Below are 14,733 nucleotides of genomic sequence, written 5' to 3'. Positions count from 1 at the left end.
GGAACTATGGGTTAGAGCAAGGCCAAAATGCTGATTTTCAAAGGTTTTGAAGATTGAATGGTTGAAGAATGAAGAGCCAAAGTGGTGCAGTGGTTAGAGTGCAGTACTGCAGGCTACTTCTGCTGATTGCTAGCTGCAGTTTGTCAGTTCAAATCTCACCGGCTCAAGGTTGACTCAGCCTTCCAGCCTTCCAAGGTGGGTAAAACGAGGACCCACACTGTTGGGGGTAATATGCTGACTCTGTAAACTGCTTAAGAGAGGGCTGTAAAAGCACTATGGAGTGGTACGTAAGTCTAAGTGCTAAGATCCAAATGCTATTTGGTACACAGAAGCTGAGGGAAGTTAAAATTTGGCAACCCAGAATTACAATCCTTAACTTCCTTCATCATAAGCAAACACCCTACTCTTACACATATATAAATGAGGCCCCGGGTCTTCTTTTGTGCTATTTTATATTAACATTTTATTTCATTAATGAAATACATTAGATTTCCCCCTAAGCAAAAGGAAGAGCTTTGGAATGGCCAATTGCCATTCTGTCCATCAGAGATCTTTACCTTCATGTAACAACAAGGCAGGAGTGATCCAGAGCTGATATACTCCTTGAGGCCCTCAAATAACTTCCCTAGGAAAAAGAACTACGGGAATATACAAATTTGAGCTACTGTGGAGACCTGTTTTGATACATTTTTGATTTTATGAACATTACCAGCTGGATATTGGATAACACATTTCTAATCCTTACAATTCTAATCCTCACCATTTTCAATATAGATAGAATATAGATATATCTGTCTGTAATTCTTCTGGGTGGAACAAATGAGATGACTTGAACCAAGAAACTTAGATAGTATGAAAGGGTTAAATTGACTTTAGTTTCTGTGGATCATTATCACTTTCAATCTTTTAAAAAAAAATTGAGAAAAGTCTGACTGCAGTTTTTCATATTATTTTCAGCTATATCTTTAGATTACAGTATATCTGTTCAACTTACTCAGCCCTTGAAAAGTCTATAAACATGTATTTAATTTAGCAATAAGCAACTTAATTAAATTTGCACATACGCACTCCATTGCATAATTGAAGTTGATGACAGTCATTTGCAGAGAACAAATCTCATTTTTAGCACAGATATGAAAAAGAGAATGGAAATTTCTCTTTAAAAATCCCTAAACATTGCAACTTAAAAAAAAAAACTTAAATATATCTGCAACTCTAGGTGTTCATTCTGCCTCTCCTGCCACACAGAAAGCAACTTAGATTCAGAACCGCTCTCAAAAACCAATAAACAAAGAGTGAATGTCAAGCTATTTGTAATACATAGATGTACGCATTGCAAAATTAAGAAAAAAACCATTATCAACATGAATGCTGAATATAATTCTTTTTTTGCTCAAATACTTCGGTTATTGGAATTCTGAATTTAAATCCACACCTCTGGAGATTTTGCACATACAGCTGCAGGCAATGCAACAAGATCCTAATTCACAGTCAGTGTTAAATACCGTATGTCTATTTGGAAGTTCCAAGGTTTTCAAGGGGATGCTGAAGGAGGTAGAATTTCAATTTTGGAAACTCACATTTGACATGAAGGAGTTGTTAATAAAAGCTGACCTTTATTTGAGAATTTTCAGTATGATGATCATATTAAACTTCCAAAATTCAATAGGAAAGCTAGTGCAAAATTTATACATTTTGTACCATGAGCAATCACCGATTGTTAGCTGGCACATCAAAAGGACAGGCTTACACTCACATAGCATTTGTCTCTTCTCCCCCCGCCCCACTCCCTCAACCTCCCCCAGTTTGGCTAACTAGTGGCCAGTTTAATTCATTCTGTTGATCTACAACTGTATTATGGCAGAATACAGTAAGTGGTTGATACAACTTTTAAAGAGTACTGAAGAAATTCTATGATGGCATATCAGCAATTATTAATTGTGATGGCAAAACCAGACCTCCGTGTTCAGAAAATGTCTACCTGAATTCCAAATGCTGACAGCAAGCAAGTGGACAAATGCCATAATAGTCCTTTTGCTGGCCACTGCTAGAAATGCATTCTCATCCAGTAATCAAAAATAAACTTCTTCCTTGTTTAAAAAAAAACAAAACCAAAACCAAAACCTGGGTTGATTTCATCACAATGAAGCACAAAATTTCACATCAGAATGTTGTTGTTGTTTTTTTGGCTAGGATGTTAACCTGACTCTGGACTACACCATTACATATTATGGGGGTCTTTCAAGAACCAGTTCCAGACACCATTGTTGCTTTTGCAGTTAATTAACCTGTCAAGGATAAGCATTCTAACCCCTTCTCCTTGGTACTTGCTCATTTTCTACATGTACAGATGGTACTTTTTCTGATTCTCTGGCTGGGTCCCACGTGCTAAGCCAATGGCTGGGTTTCCACAAAATGATGAGCATGTTGTGTGAACCCACCTTCTATGATCCTCATCTCTATCCATAAGCAATTCTGTCCTAAGACAAGATGTACGTGTGTCTTATTTGCTCCTTTTTTTCTGTTTTTGGTTTTCACCAATGTGTGAAAAGCTAATTTACAAACAGGAAGCTTAATACATTTGCACTGAAAGCTTGCAGTAGGTTTTGGGGGCCCAAATAGACAACAAATGCTTTACATGACATATGCATATTTACATCCTTTATTCAGACTGCAGTCTTTCTAGATTTTGACAGAACAAACATTGGAAAGAGAGAGAGATCCCACATTTACATATTCTGTAAATTTGTTGCAAAAATCAAATCCAGAAAGCACACCCATATAAGTGATTCAGCAGGATTCAGAAGTTAACTTCTTTATATATATAACACATGAATAAATGTACAATACCAACAGCAGATTCTTCCAAGGTAGTAGAGAGGAGAGATTGGTTTCCAGTTTCAATTCAGAGAGCAGACTAGATTAGTTTTCTTGCACAGACTCAGAGCTACATAGGTAAGCCATGCCCAGGCTCCGAGCCATCTGGCATGGCTCTCAGTCACCAAATAGTTCCCATTGGCTGACCCAGTTGCCACACCTATACATTGGCTGACCTTGTTACCATGTCCTATTCCAGCCAGTCCTCAATGGCTGACCTGTTGCTATGTCCTCTTCCAGTTCATGAATATTCTGACATATTTCCCCTCCCCAACCCTTCACATTAAATACATTCCTTATGCAAATACAGCTTATGGGGGCTCTTCCAGAGAATAATTTAGAGGCTAACTTTCCTTCTGAAGATTGTGGTGAAGAGGAAAGAGAGGGTTCTCAGAGTATGAATTAGCTCTGTGATTCTCAATAGACACAATAATCACTCATATACACCCATGTAAATTCATAACAACATTCTATTTAAAATTTGCAAATCAAACACAGCCATCTGTTCTGGTTTTGGGGGGGAGTGGGAGAAAAAGAAATAAAACCACTTAGAAGTGAGAACTTCAGCATATAGTTGTTGACAACTACAAAAGGCAGAACTTTCTACTTTGTGACCTGACTCAAATATTGAACTTAGCCATGGTTTGCTTTCTTAAGAAGTTAGCAAGTTAACGGGCTAGAATAGTGAAGGAAGAAACTTTGCTGAATGTCACTCGTCTTGGTTTCTTGCCATTAAAAGACTTCTTTCGGGCAGCTCTGCTTCGCTATTCCATTTATTCTTCAAAGCATTGTTTCCCGGCTGGAAGAATCCTCATCGGGAGGCATTTTCCTCCCAACAGTAGTTAACAGTGGGCAAGATTATTTCCAGCTTCTCCTCCGTGATTTCTACTTCTTCTCCATGACCCTGGGACATTTTTAAAACTGTGGCTCTAATTGTAGCAAATAGCTAGAAAGTATATTGGAACATATACGGAATATCCTTTCCCCTCCAAAAACAGGTAATCACAACTAAAGAAGACTAGAAAAGTCTTTCCTAAAAATCACAGAGTCCAGGCAGTTTTGTATCCAATGCTTGTTCTTTCAAGGGACATCTTTTTACCATTACAAATCTATATTGCTCCTATTGTGATTAGGAAGTTTCACTTGTTTCTTTGCAATATGACCCCCCCCACCACCAAAAGTTTCTAAATTTTACATATTAAAAAACAAAACGCCAGCAAACTCAGAAAGCATTAGCCTTCAGTGATAAAATCTGAGTTTTCACCCAGAAGAGCAGGACATACGCAATTCTCTAAACATGAATACTTTTATTCATTTTATGTTATACATGAATACTGTTATTCATGTTTTATTCAGCACTTTCTTTTTTTCCATTTTTTTTAAAAAATGCAACAATATTTGTAGGGCCGGAGAAAAGCAAGCCCCACTGGGCACCCGGATGCAAAGCAAGGAATGAAGTAAAATCCAAGCTCTACAAAGGAAGCCACATAGATCTGGTGTGCCAAAAGGAAAAAAATAATGTCTATGACATCTTAAAAATAGTTTTATTATTACCACTGTAGGTCACAGCCCACCTCAAGAAGTCTGCCATTTCCCCTTCTTATTTCTCAAAAGCATCAATTAGCTTTTAAAAGACTCTCGTCCCTTTTATATTGCAAACCATCTACTCAGCAGAGCAACTTGCCATGTTTGACAGATCTACTGATTAGAAATGACCCCTTTCCAGAAGAAAGATTCTCTGAATTCAGAGGCACTTAATTCTAAAGAGATACAGTGCAGTAAATAAGGTGGCACTGATGCATAGACATCCATTACAGCCTGGTCCTCCCGCTAGAATATAATCAGTCTTATCAAATCACATGTCAACTCACTTAACAAGTACAATAGTCACGTTATAATTGCTGGGAATTAACTGTCTGGCTATCCACTTTGTTGCCAATGTTTTGCCCGCCCCCCCCTCCAAATTCTAAGTTAGCAAAAAAAAGAAAGAACTAAGAACTAAGAAAAAGAAATGCCGTCCAACCAGCTACCCCTTCAGCAATCAACTTCAAAGTGTGGATGAATCCAGACAACACATCAAACCCAAAAGTTAACAAACCCGAAAACAAAATGGTATCGGGTCTCCTGCCGGAGCAGAGGGTTGGACTAAAAGACCTCCAAAGTCCCTTCCAACTCTATTCTGATTGATTGGATCCAAACCGGTATATTTATTTATACACCACTGCGAAATGGACCCAAATAAACATCTAAAGGAGATAAGATTGAATCATTCATACAATGTATTTAGACGGCAGCTCGGTTTCCAATAACACGCTAAGCCTAAACTATTGCCCGGTCCATTTTAACGGTAGTTAAAAATGTTGCGCGAACCCAAACTAAGAGTTAGCGCAGCGCTAGTCGGGCGCGCTTTCATCATTCCGCCCGGGGGAGTCTGTGATTCTCCACCTGGAGCCCCCCCCTCTCTTCCCTTTCCTAAGGACACGCCTAGCCCGAAGTCCCGTCGGAGCAGAAATCCCCTTCTCCTGCGCGCCCGGACCCTGGGAAAAGCCGGCTCGAAAGGGCGACCCAGCCCTAAATAGCCGCCTTGGGGCAGGGGGGGGGGGGCTCCCAGATCAGCTGGAAGGAGCCGCGTAGCAGACCCCAAAGCGAGCCCGAAAGTGCGCGCTGGGCTGGCGGGCCACGCTGCCTCCTCTCCCCCGCCTGCTTCCACCCAGGGTCAAGCCTGGCTAGAAAAAAAGTAGGGCTGGCATTTCTCAGGCAGGTACCACCACCTGCCTTCGGAGCCTAAGCCAAAAAGAGAAAGAAGGGGAAAGAAGGGGTGGGGGAGAGAAGTGGAGACAAGTATCCCGGTTCGCCTCGCCTACCTTTCCAGCCCACCTTCCAAGCCGAAAGCCGTTGAGACGGGATCAAGAGCAACCTCGCGCCAGTTTGCTTCTTGGATCCAAAGGAGGGAGCAGGGAAGAGGGGGGGGGGGAAAGCCGTTTCCGACGAAGCGCCCCCTCCTTCCTTCCTTCCCTCCCTCCCTCTTTCTTTCTCTTTCTTTTGGCCTGCCCGTCTGCTAAAAGCACCCTCGCGCCCACTTCCTGGTTGCGTCTTTACTTCTCCCTGCCTGCAGTTACGTGTGTCAGACTCCCAGCGCGGTGCCAACGCTTTTAACTCGCCTCTCTTAAACCAAGCAGGAACCTGCCTCGGCACGCAAAAGCGGACATGCTGGGCTCTTGCGCAGCGTTTTCCTTTGCTCCGCAGGTCAGGAAACTCACCTGAGGTCGATCTAGGCTCCTTTTTTGAGGCAGGGGTCGGCCTCGATCCTTCCAAGAAGGATGCCAAGGGTGGTAAGGGGCTTGCCCGTGCAGGGGAAGCAAACTTTTGCACGTGTTCACTTACTACTCTCCTTCACAGCTATGTATTTTTTTTAAAAAAGTGAAGCCACTCCCCTGGGTCTGGCTGCCCACTTCCTTCAACAGCTCAGAGAAGAGGAGAGGGGTGTGAAACTGGGGCATGAGTGTTTGGGGAGCAAAAGGCCTCCAGTCACTTGAGACCCAGGGAGCAAAAAAGCAAGTGAACCAAGCCAGGAGAGTCTGCTATAGTCTGGATCCAAGAGGCAGCTGCTGGCCCTCGGATCTGCCTGCTGTTAGAGGCACCCCCTGATTGTCAAAAGTCAGTCTAATATTCAAGCTTGCCTCCTGCACGATATTCCAGTGCTGTCAAATTTCCCAGCAATGCCTGTGAAAATGAAAGCCCTCAAGCCACAGCAGGGTGGAAAACAATGGAGGAGGATTTGTGCTGAGCTAACAGCCTCCGGGCTCTACAAAGAGTAAAGATACACAATATGTAGGGGGCATGGAAAATACGTGATCTTCTTTCTCATGATTGCTCACCCAATGCAAAGGAATGGAATAGGAAAAATGGCTTACAGTGGTCACAATGAATCAAACCTTTCTAGAAGCTTGTTCTTTCTGGAATAAGAAACTTGCAAAACGTTTAACCCGAGAGAGATGGAAAAAATATAAAAGAAGAAAGAAGCAGCAGCAAAGGAATGTCTCCTCCGCATATAACCCAAAAGTCTACATCCTGCCCGAAACCTGGATCTTCAGATTTCTAGCAGAAGGAGAGCCAAGCATGTTCACAATAGCACTCAACTTCTGGTTCCATCGTTTGATGTGATGTTGCCAGCGCTTGCTTAGCCTCATCTCATCTTACAAAAGATAAACTGGGCTGGACCTGGACATCTTTTGGATGGGAGAGCACCAGGAACACCCAGAGATTCATACAAGAGTGGCAAATGGTGGGGAGGAATATCCTGGAAGACCACAGTGGCAAACTATTTTGCAGAAAATGGTAGGGTCTTGTCCTTGTAATCACCAGCATTGAATCTTGGCAGCTGCTTCTTCTTCTTCTTCTTCTTCTTCTTCTTCTTCTTCTTCTTCTTCTTCTTCTTCTTCTTCTTCTTCTTCTTCTTCTTCTTCTTCTTCTTCTTCTTTTAACCAATGAGATGGGACAGGGATAGACAGTGGCAACAACATGGCACTGAAAGAGTGGCAAAAGCATTGGCCTGGTTGACCATAGCAGTGCCAAAGAAAGCCTCTGTTCTCACCCAGACATTCCACAAACTCCCCCAGGCTGTGTTCACGTCATATACTTAGCCTGGTCACTCTATAGCCCATTTGCACAATACTGTACATTCAAACAAACTATTCAAACACTTTGAATCTGAACAATACATTTTATCTCCCCCCCCCAACCAAGGCTGAACCCAGTTGCCTCTTTACCTGACCCACTTATGTGAACATAGTCATAGAAACTGCACTTTGCTGGTTCTGCAGCATCAGGCTGATGGATCCGTCTCCCAAAATAGCATAGATTCAGCAATACCTCTGTTCCATTATGCCTCTCAGATAATTCAGCACGAGTAAGCAAAGCCACCCCATGGCAGGGGAATTTTTGCTAAACCTACTCTCTTCAGAAAATAAAACTAGGAAGTGAAGCATGCTACATACCAATTCTGGTTACAGAGTGGTGGTTGTGGATATTTTATTTCCTCTAAAGTAGCATAAACTTACTTTCACAAGTATGTGGCCATCTGTAAAATAAACCGAGGCATGCCAAGTGAAAGGAACACCCATAGAAAGAAGTAGATAAATATTAAGAGAAAGGCTGAACAATTTTAAAAGGATTAAAAATAGCAAACCCAACAAGAGGCGCCCGCCCACACAACAAAAAATCATTTTGCTCATACTGCCCCTGTGTGGCCATCCCTTGCAGGATACAAATCGTTCTTCAGAAATTATGGCTGTATCCAAGCTGGTATCAGAGTAGCAACAGTACTTAGACTTATAACTTCACAATGCTTTACAGCTCTCTCTAAGGCAGTTGACAGAGACAGCATATTGCCTCCCAACAATAAGCCATAGGACACACTTTTTTTCACTTGCTGCAATTCTAATAACTGTGTAAACATCTTTGTAAACATCAAGGAGAAAAGCAATCTAGAACCAAGGAGAAATTTCCTATCAGTTACAACAATTAATCAGTGGAACAACTTGCCTCCAGAAGCTGTGAATTCTCCAAAACTTTTGTTTTAAAGTTTTAAAGAAGAGATTGGACAACCATTTGTCTGAAATAGTACAGGTAGTCCTCAATTTATGACCGCAATTGAGCCCAAAATTTCTGTTGCTAAGTGAGACATTTGATAAGTGAGTTTTGTCCCATTTTACAACCTTTCTTGCCATAGTTGTTCAGTGAATCACTGCAGCTGATAAGTTAGTAACCTGGTTGTTAAGTGAATCTGGCTTCCCCATTGACTTTGCTGGTCAGAAGGTCGCAAAAGGGGATCACATGACCTTAGGACACAGCAATGGTCATAACTACGAACCAGTTGCTGAATTTTGATCATATGATCACGGGGCTGCTGCAAAGATCATAACTGTGAAAAACTGTCATCTCATCAGTGCGGTTGTAACTTTGAACAGTTACTAAAGGAACTGTTGTAAGTCAAGGACTACCTGTATGGGATTTCCTGCCTGAGCAGGGGGTTGGACTAGAAGACCTCCAAGTCCACCTCTGTTATTCTGTTCGGTTATTCAGTTATCTAAAGTCATAACCTGTAATAATTTACAAAATTATTACTATTGCCCTCACATCACTTTGATCATGCACTGTTGTCTCTTAGTGTTGACTCTTTGTGACCACAAAGACAGATTTTCCCTATGACAATCTGTGCCTAACCTGGTCTTTTAGGTCTTCCGATGGTGTCCCCATTGCCAATGTATCTGAGTTCATCCAGCTTGCTACTGTTTGTCCCTTTCTCTTTCCTTCCACTGTACAGGTTTCTCAAAAAGTCTGTTCACATAACAAGTCCAGAATATAACAATTTCAGCTCGATCATTTGTGCTTTGAGAGAAAACCTTGAATTTATTTGCTCAGTCCATTTTGTTTATTAGTATTCTAAGGAGGCTTTTCAAGGGTTTAAAAGTATCAATACTCTTTCTATTCCATTGGTTTAATGTAATGGTCTGGTTCATACTTTGTAGGAGAATTCTTCTGTATCCGCAGCCACAGAATCAGAGTTCAATCTCATTTAGTCCAATAAAGCCAATCGTCATAAGACAGTTCTTTGACCACAAATATTTTAAATCCATTTCTAGCTGGTGGAATGGGTGGAGATTGTGAATAGCAATAGCACTTAGACTTATATATCACTTCGCAGTGCTTTACAGCCCTCTCTAAGCGGTTTACAGAGTCAGCATATTGGCCCCAATCACAGCAAGCTAACTCTGGGAGATGGAAATGGATTTATATTCCAGGAGTGGAATACTCCATTCATAGAGGATCTTGAATTCAGTATGACCCATGCTTTCATAGCAAAAGGCATCAGCTCATGCTTTGGAATTCCCATGGCATATTTAAGCATAGAATAGTCTCTCCCAGTCTGATCTCCAGCAGCTACAGTGTTGTAATGCAACTTTCATGAGAGCTAGCAAGATGAAAGTTATAATATAAAGGTGAAAGTTATAATTCCACCAAAGATTAGTCCTCAACCTACAATCACAATTGAGCCCAACATTTCTGTTGTTACCAAGTTACATGAGTTTTGCCCCGTTTTATGACCTTTCTTGCCACCATTGTTAAGTGAACCACTGCATGATGACATGACCCTGGGACACTGCAATGTGAGCCAGTTGCCAAGCAGCTGAAATTTGATCACATGACCATGGAGATGCTGCAATGGTCATAAATGTGGAAAATGGTCATAAGTCATTTTTTTTCAGTACTGTTGTAACTTTGAATGGTCGCTAAGCAAACTGTTGCGTGTAGAAGACTACATGCTATTTGTGGATAATAACAGATTGAGAAGCCTTCTGATGACTATATTTTGATTAAAATTGATGGAAACTTTCTTACTGGATGTCCAGAAAGTAGATTTAAATATGGCTTTCCGGGTAATTAAAAATATGAAGACTCTTCTGGTTTGCTTGCTTGCTTAGTCCACTTTTCTTCTAGGAGTTCAGAGAAATATAGGATGGAATTTCATCTCTCCCCCCCCTCACAATTTTGTAAGTTGGTTTGAATTGATGAATAATGGCTATATTCATAAAACTCTTAACTTAATGGTTAGCAAATAACTTCCTAAAGGCTATGCATGCCCTCTTTTTTTGACAAAAAACTGCCCATTTTTGGGAGGTCTACAGATGAAAAAACTTTTTAAAAAAATTTGCCTCTTTAAAATCTTGGTGCATCTTATACTCTGAAAAATACGGTACTTGGAAAGATACCTGATCCCCACTGCTTCCTTAGAGGAAGTATAGAATTTGGTAGTTGACAGTGACTATATATAGAAAGTCAATGCTGTCAGCTACATGACCCTAAGATTGTCAGACTCCAAAAACCAAGAAAGACACACTATGATTCTTCCATGCAGATTCTGTTATTGTTCCTTGTCAGTAGACAGAATCTTGCCAAACGAAAAGTATGCTAACACCTTCATAAGACATATACTCTGGGAACTATATTGGAAAGAGCTGTCTTTATCCTCTTTCTCTCACGCAGGGGATACGGTGGTGCAGAGGTTTAATGATGCTGGATGTGCTGAGCAATTGACAGCACTTGGGTGATTTGAGTCCAACTCCGCAGGACAGGATGAGCTCCCGTCTCTTGTCCCTAACTCCTGCCCACACAGCGGTTTGAAAGCATTGTTTGTGAGTAGATAGATACCATCATTTTGATGGTGGAAAACTGCTGGCTGTGTTCTACGCGGGGAGTTGGTATTGGCACTGGATCTGCCTGCATGTGATTGGCAGAGGAATGGTGGAGAGAAGTCCTGGATGAATTTGACTTTGTCTGAGAAGCTGCTGGCCAGTTGGTGTGAAGCTAGTTCGCCCTCTTCTGGTGTATCAGTGCAACAACCGGACTAGTGACTGTGGGCTGCCAGGATGTCTGTGGTGTGCATAACATTGTAGCCTCCCTGACCTTGTATGCCATACGCTAAACAAACAAATAAATAATTCTCTCACACAGACTATTTGAACATATTTTGTCTCTTGCTCCTCTGGAATGCACCCCCCTCTCCTCTCCTCTCCTCAGAATCTGGACCATCACAAAAGATGGAGCCTGAGATTCAGTATTGTTCAGGTAGAGTTTTTATATTGTAAAGATTTTGTTTGGATTGAGACAAATATTTTGTTAAGTCGTTCCAGCAGCACATCACATTATTTGATCAGATTTTGACTGAAGACTCCCTTGCTCCACTACCTTACTCCAGAATACACTGGTTTATAAAACTGAGGTTTGATTTGGCATTTCTCCCTCCCTCCCTCCCTCCCTCCCTCCCTCCCTCCCTCCCTCCCTCCCTCCCTCAATGAATGTCAGGGGTGAAATCCACCCGATTGTCCCTGGTTCTGTGAACTTGTTAAAAAAAAAGCTTCCAAGCATTGCGCAGCTTAGCTGTGAGCTGCACGATCGTGGAAAGCTTATTCCCCCCCACGCCGCTTTTTAAAGCATTTTTTCCCTGCCAGTTTGGGCAAATAGGCAGGAAAGAAAATGCTTTAAAAAGTGAAAAAAGAGCTTTGATCAGCTGTGAGTCACATGATTGCCAGAAGCTTCCCCCCCCACTTTTTAAAGCATTTTTTCCCTTGCCTATTAGCCCAAACTGGCAGGAAAAAAATGCTTTACAAAATGAAAAAAAGTTGGCCATACCCACCCAGTCACATGACACCCCCCAACCAAAACACACCCACAGAACTGCTGGGCAAATAAATTAGATTTCACCACTGATGTGGGAGGTTTTTTTTTAGGTGTGTGTGTTAGGCTTAGAGGCAAAAATAAAATAACATATTGGTGAGAACTGTATGAATGATGGATCCATTTATTCAGGTTGGTAATAAAATATGAAGTGTCATTTACAGTCCCAGAGGAAAGTAATATTGAATTATCAAGTAATTCAACATTAAAAGAATTATTGAAGAATTTGCCTTTAGGCATTTTCTGACATAAAGTGTAGACAGAATAAGAAGTATTTATAGGGGAATTTTTTTTTAAATTAGTTATATGAACAAATTTCCTTTGCTATGGGACTCTAGAAACAAAACCTGGTAAGTTGGCTGTGGCGAGTGTCAGTAGATTTCCCAAGGTAGATGGTGCTAGGGGACTTCAACATGTCATCTTTATGGCCAGTGGTGAAATCTATTTTTTTTTTACTACAATTCTGTGGGCGTGGCTTGGTGGGCGTGGCAGGGGAAGGATACTGCAAAATCTCCTTTCCCACCCCACTCAGGGGCCAGCCAGAGGTGGTATTTGCTGGTTCTCTAAACTACTCAAAATTTCCACTACCGGTTCTCCAGAACCTTTCAGAACCTGCTGAATTTCATCCCTGCTTAGGAGTGGCATCTAAGGTGACCTGCTAACCATGAATTTATCCAGGATTATCAAGGTTCCAATACATGTTTGATCTGGATCAGGGTAGAGATGGTATGATCAGAGATTCAGTGGGCTGTAACATCCACTGATAGATAGATAGATCATTCTCTAATTGCTTTAAGGTTGACTTGCGACATCAATCTATGGGGGGCAGGAAGGATCTATTTGATTGGTCTGCCTATGGTTTCCAGAGGGCCCTCGGGGAGTTTCCTGAGCCTGTGCTTGGCTTTAGGTGCCTGGTGAAATGAGGGGATGGGTAAGATTGTGCCTGAGTGATCTCTCCCTGATATTGATATAGGGGAGTTCCTGAGCTTACCGGGGGAGCTGTAGGAAATGGAGTGGCACAGAAGACTCCTAGAGTGTTGCTGATGGAAAACAAACATGGATAACAGCTGATATCTGAGCTTATTCCATTACAGTAAGAGTGGCAAAATATTAACATTTCTCCACTCTTGTTGTGGCCTGTAAGCAGCCAGCGGAGCTAGCAGTAGATTCAGGCAATGAGGAGGTTGGGAAGCAACATGAGCCAGTCCTGGAATCTGGGGAAGGCTCTGATGAGGGCTCTGTGTCAGAGGCAGAGAGTGGGCCAGAGCCTCATGTCAGTTATCAGCTGCCCTCAGAATCAGACATCAATGAGGGAGACGAACAAATGGAGCCTGTTCCCAGTGTGCACATGTGCAGAGTTGCCAGACGAAGGGAACAGAGGAAATAAAAGAGGAGCAAAAGGGGTTTGGAGTATGCAGGAGACAATTACTTCACTTAATTTGGTTCGTGACTCTCTGAGACTCCTTGCTACGTTTTGCAGATATCGGCCTGGCAAGCAAGATAAGGTCTATGACTGTAAATCCTCCCTTGAAAGATTTTGCTGGATGTGAATGAGCAGAATTCAGAGTCAGTTAATAAAAGAGCTTTTTGTCGAGACCAAGAGGTTGCTTCATGATCTTGGGAAGCCTGGGTCAGAACAACTCTGTATTTGGGACCTAGACTCTTGTTGGAGAATGGTGAAGTAGATAAACAATTACATAATCACTGTGTTGAATCTTCCAGGCAATTGGAGATTAAAACCATTGAGGTCAGCTCAGAACTAGATGCCAACTGGACAACTTTTGCAGATGTGACTGAATCGGTCTCTGTGATTGTCTGATATCTGAGATGGTGACTCTCAAGGAAATGATCATAGTTCTGTCATACGTATATGGCCATAGGCTGTATTTCCTATACAATATGTGGAAGTTGTTGCTTTTAAAATAAAATAGTCCCTGTTAGGGCTATAATCCTATATATATATAAGCCATGATTGAAATAATGTATCTGTCACTTTAAATGCTCAAATGAGATGTGATTGGATGCTGTTGCTTTAATCGGCCATAAGAGGGAGTAGGAACTACTACTGATTGTTCCTGTATGTTCTCCCTGCTTGTTATTGGAGTTGAATACTGTATATTGGATGGTGGCTACTCTGTATGTTAGTTACCTGTCTACATGGTGAATCGTGAGTTGAGCATCTGTAAACCAACGTGTTGTATCATATAGACTGTGTATATAATTCAAGACTACTTATCGCTTGTTTTGGAGAATGTTTTTCCTACTTTATTTTTGTCAACACAAGTAAAGTTATCCTTGTTTTAACTTCGGCGGCTGTGATTGGTAGTGTGACTATTCAGCGGCACATTCCTTGCTACCTTCTGCTACTCAACTCTAGTCTCCTAAAGGAGATATACTTAACAGCCCCACAATCTATCCCTATACGAAAAGGCAGAAATGGGGAAGACGGGAGCCAGTATAAACAGAATCCCTTTTGCAATCTTTCTGCTTCCTTTGTAGATAGAACAAGAGACAGAAGAGCTTTCCCCTGTTGCTCATAACCACAAAGCAAAACATGCCCCAGTTATGTATTTTTTTCCTGTTGTGGTCTACTTAAGGTTACCTTCATCTCTGCCCCGG

At 41.7% G+C, this 14,733-nt stretch overlaps 1 protein-coding gene across 4 annotated transcripts in view; it reads right to left on the bottom strand.

The window, feature by feature from the left end:
* The window catches only part of PTK2B (protein tyrosine kinase 2 beta), a 117,197-nt gene extending 111,304 nt beyond the window's left edge, over positions 1 to 5,893 (bottom strand). For all 4 annotated transcript variants that reach the window (XM_087717427.1, XM_087717428.1, XM_087717429.1 and 1 more), the window contains exon 1: positions 5,742 to 5,893. The gene's annotated coding sequence lies outside the window, so the exon portion shown is untranslated. The remainder of the gene's footprint in view (positions 1 to 5,741) is intronic.
* Positions 5,894 to 14,733: the final 8,840 nt, after the last annotated feature.

This window comes from Thamnophis sirtalis, unplaced genomic scaffold (assembly GCF_051295495.1).
Source record: "Thamnophis sirtalis isolate CommonGarterSnake01/CBP01778 unplaced genomic scaffold, rThaSir2_p1.2 scaffold_6, whole genome shotgun sequence".
In the NCBI taxonomy this organism is placed as follows: domain Eukaryota; kingdom Metazoa; phylum Chordata; class Lepidosauria; order Squamata; family Natricidae; genus Thamnophis; species Thamnophis sirtalis.
This window is presented reverse-complemented; position numbering and strand designations above follow the sequence as displayed.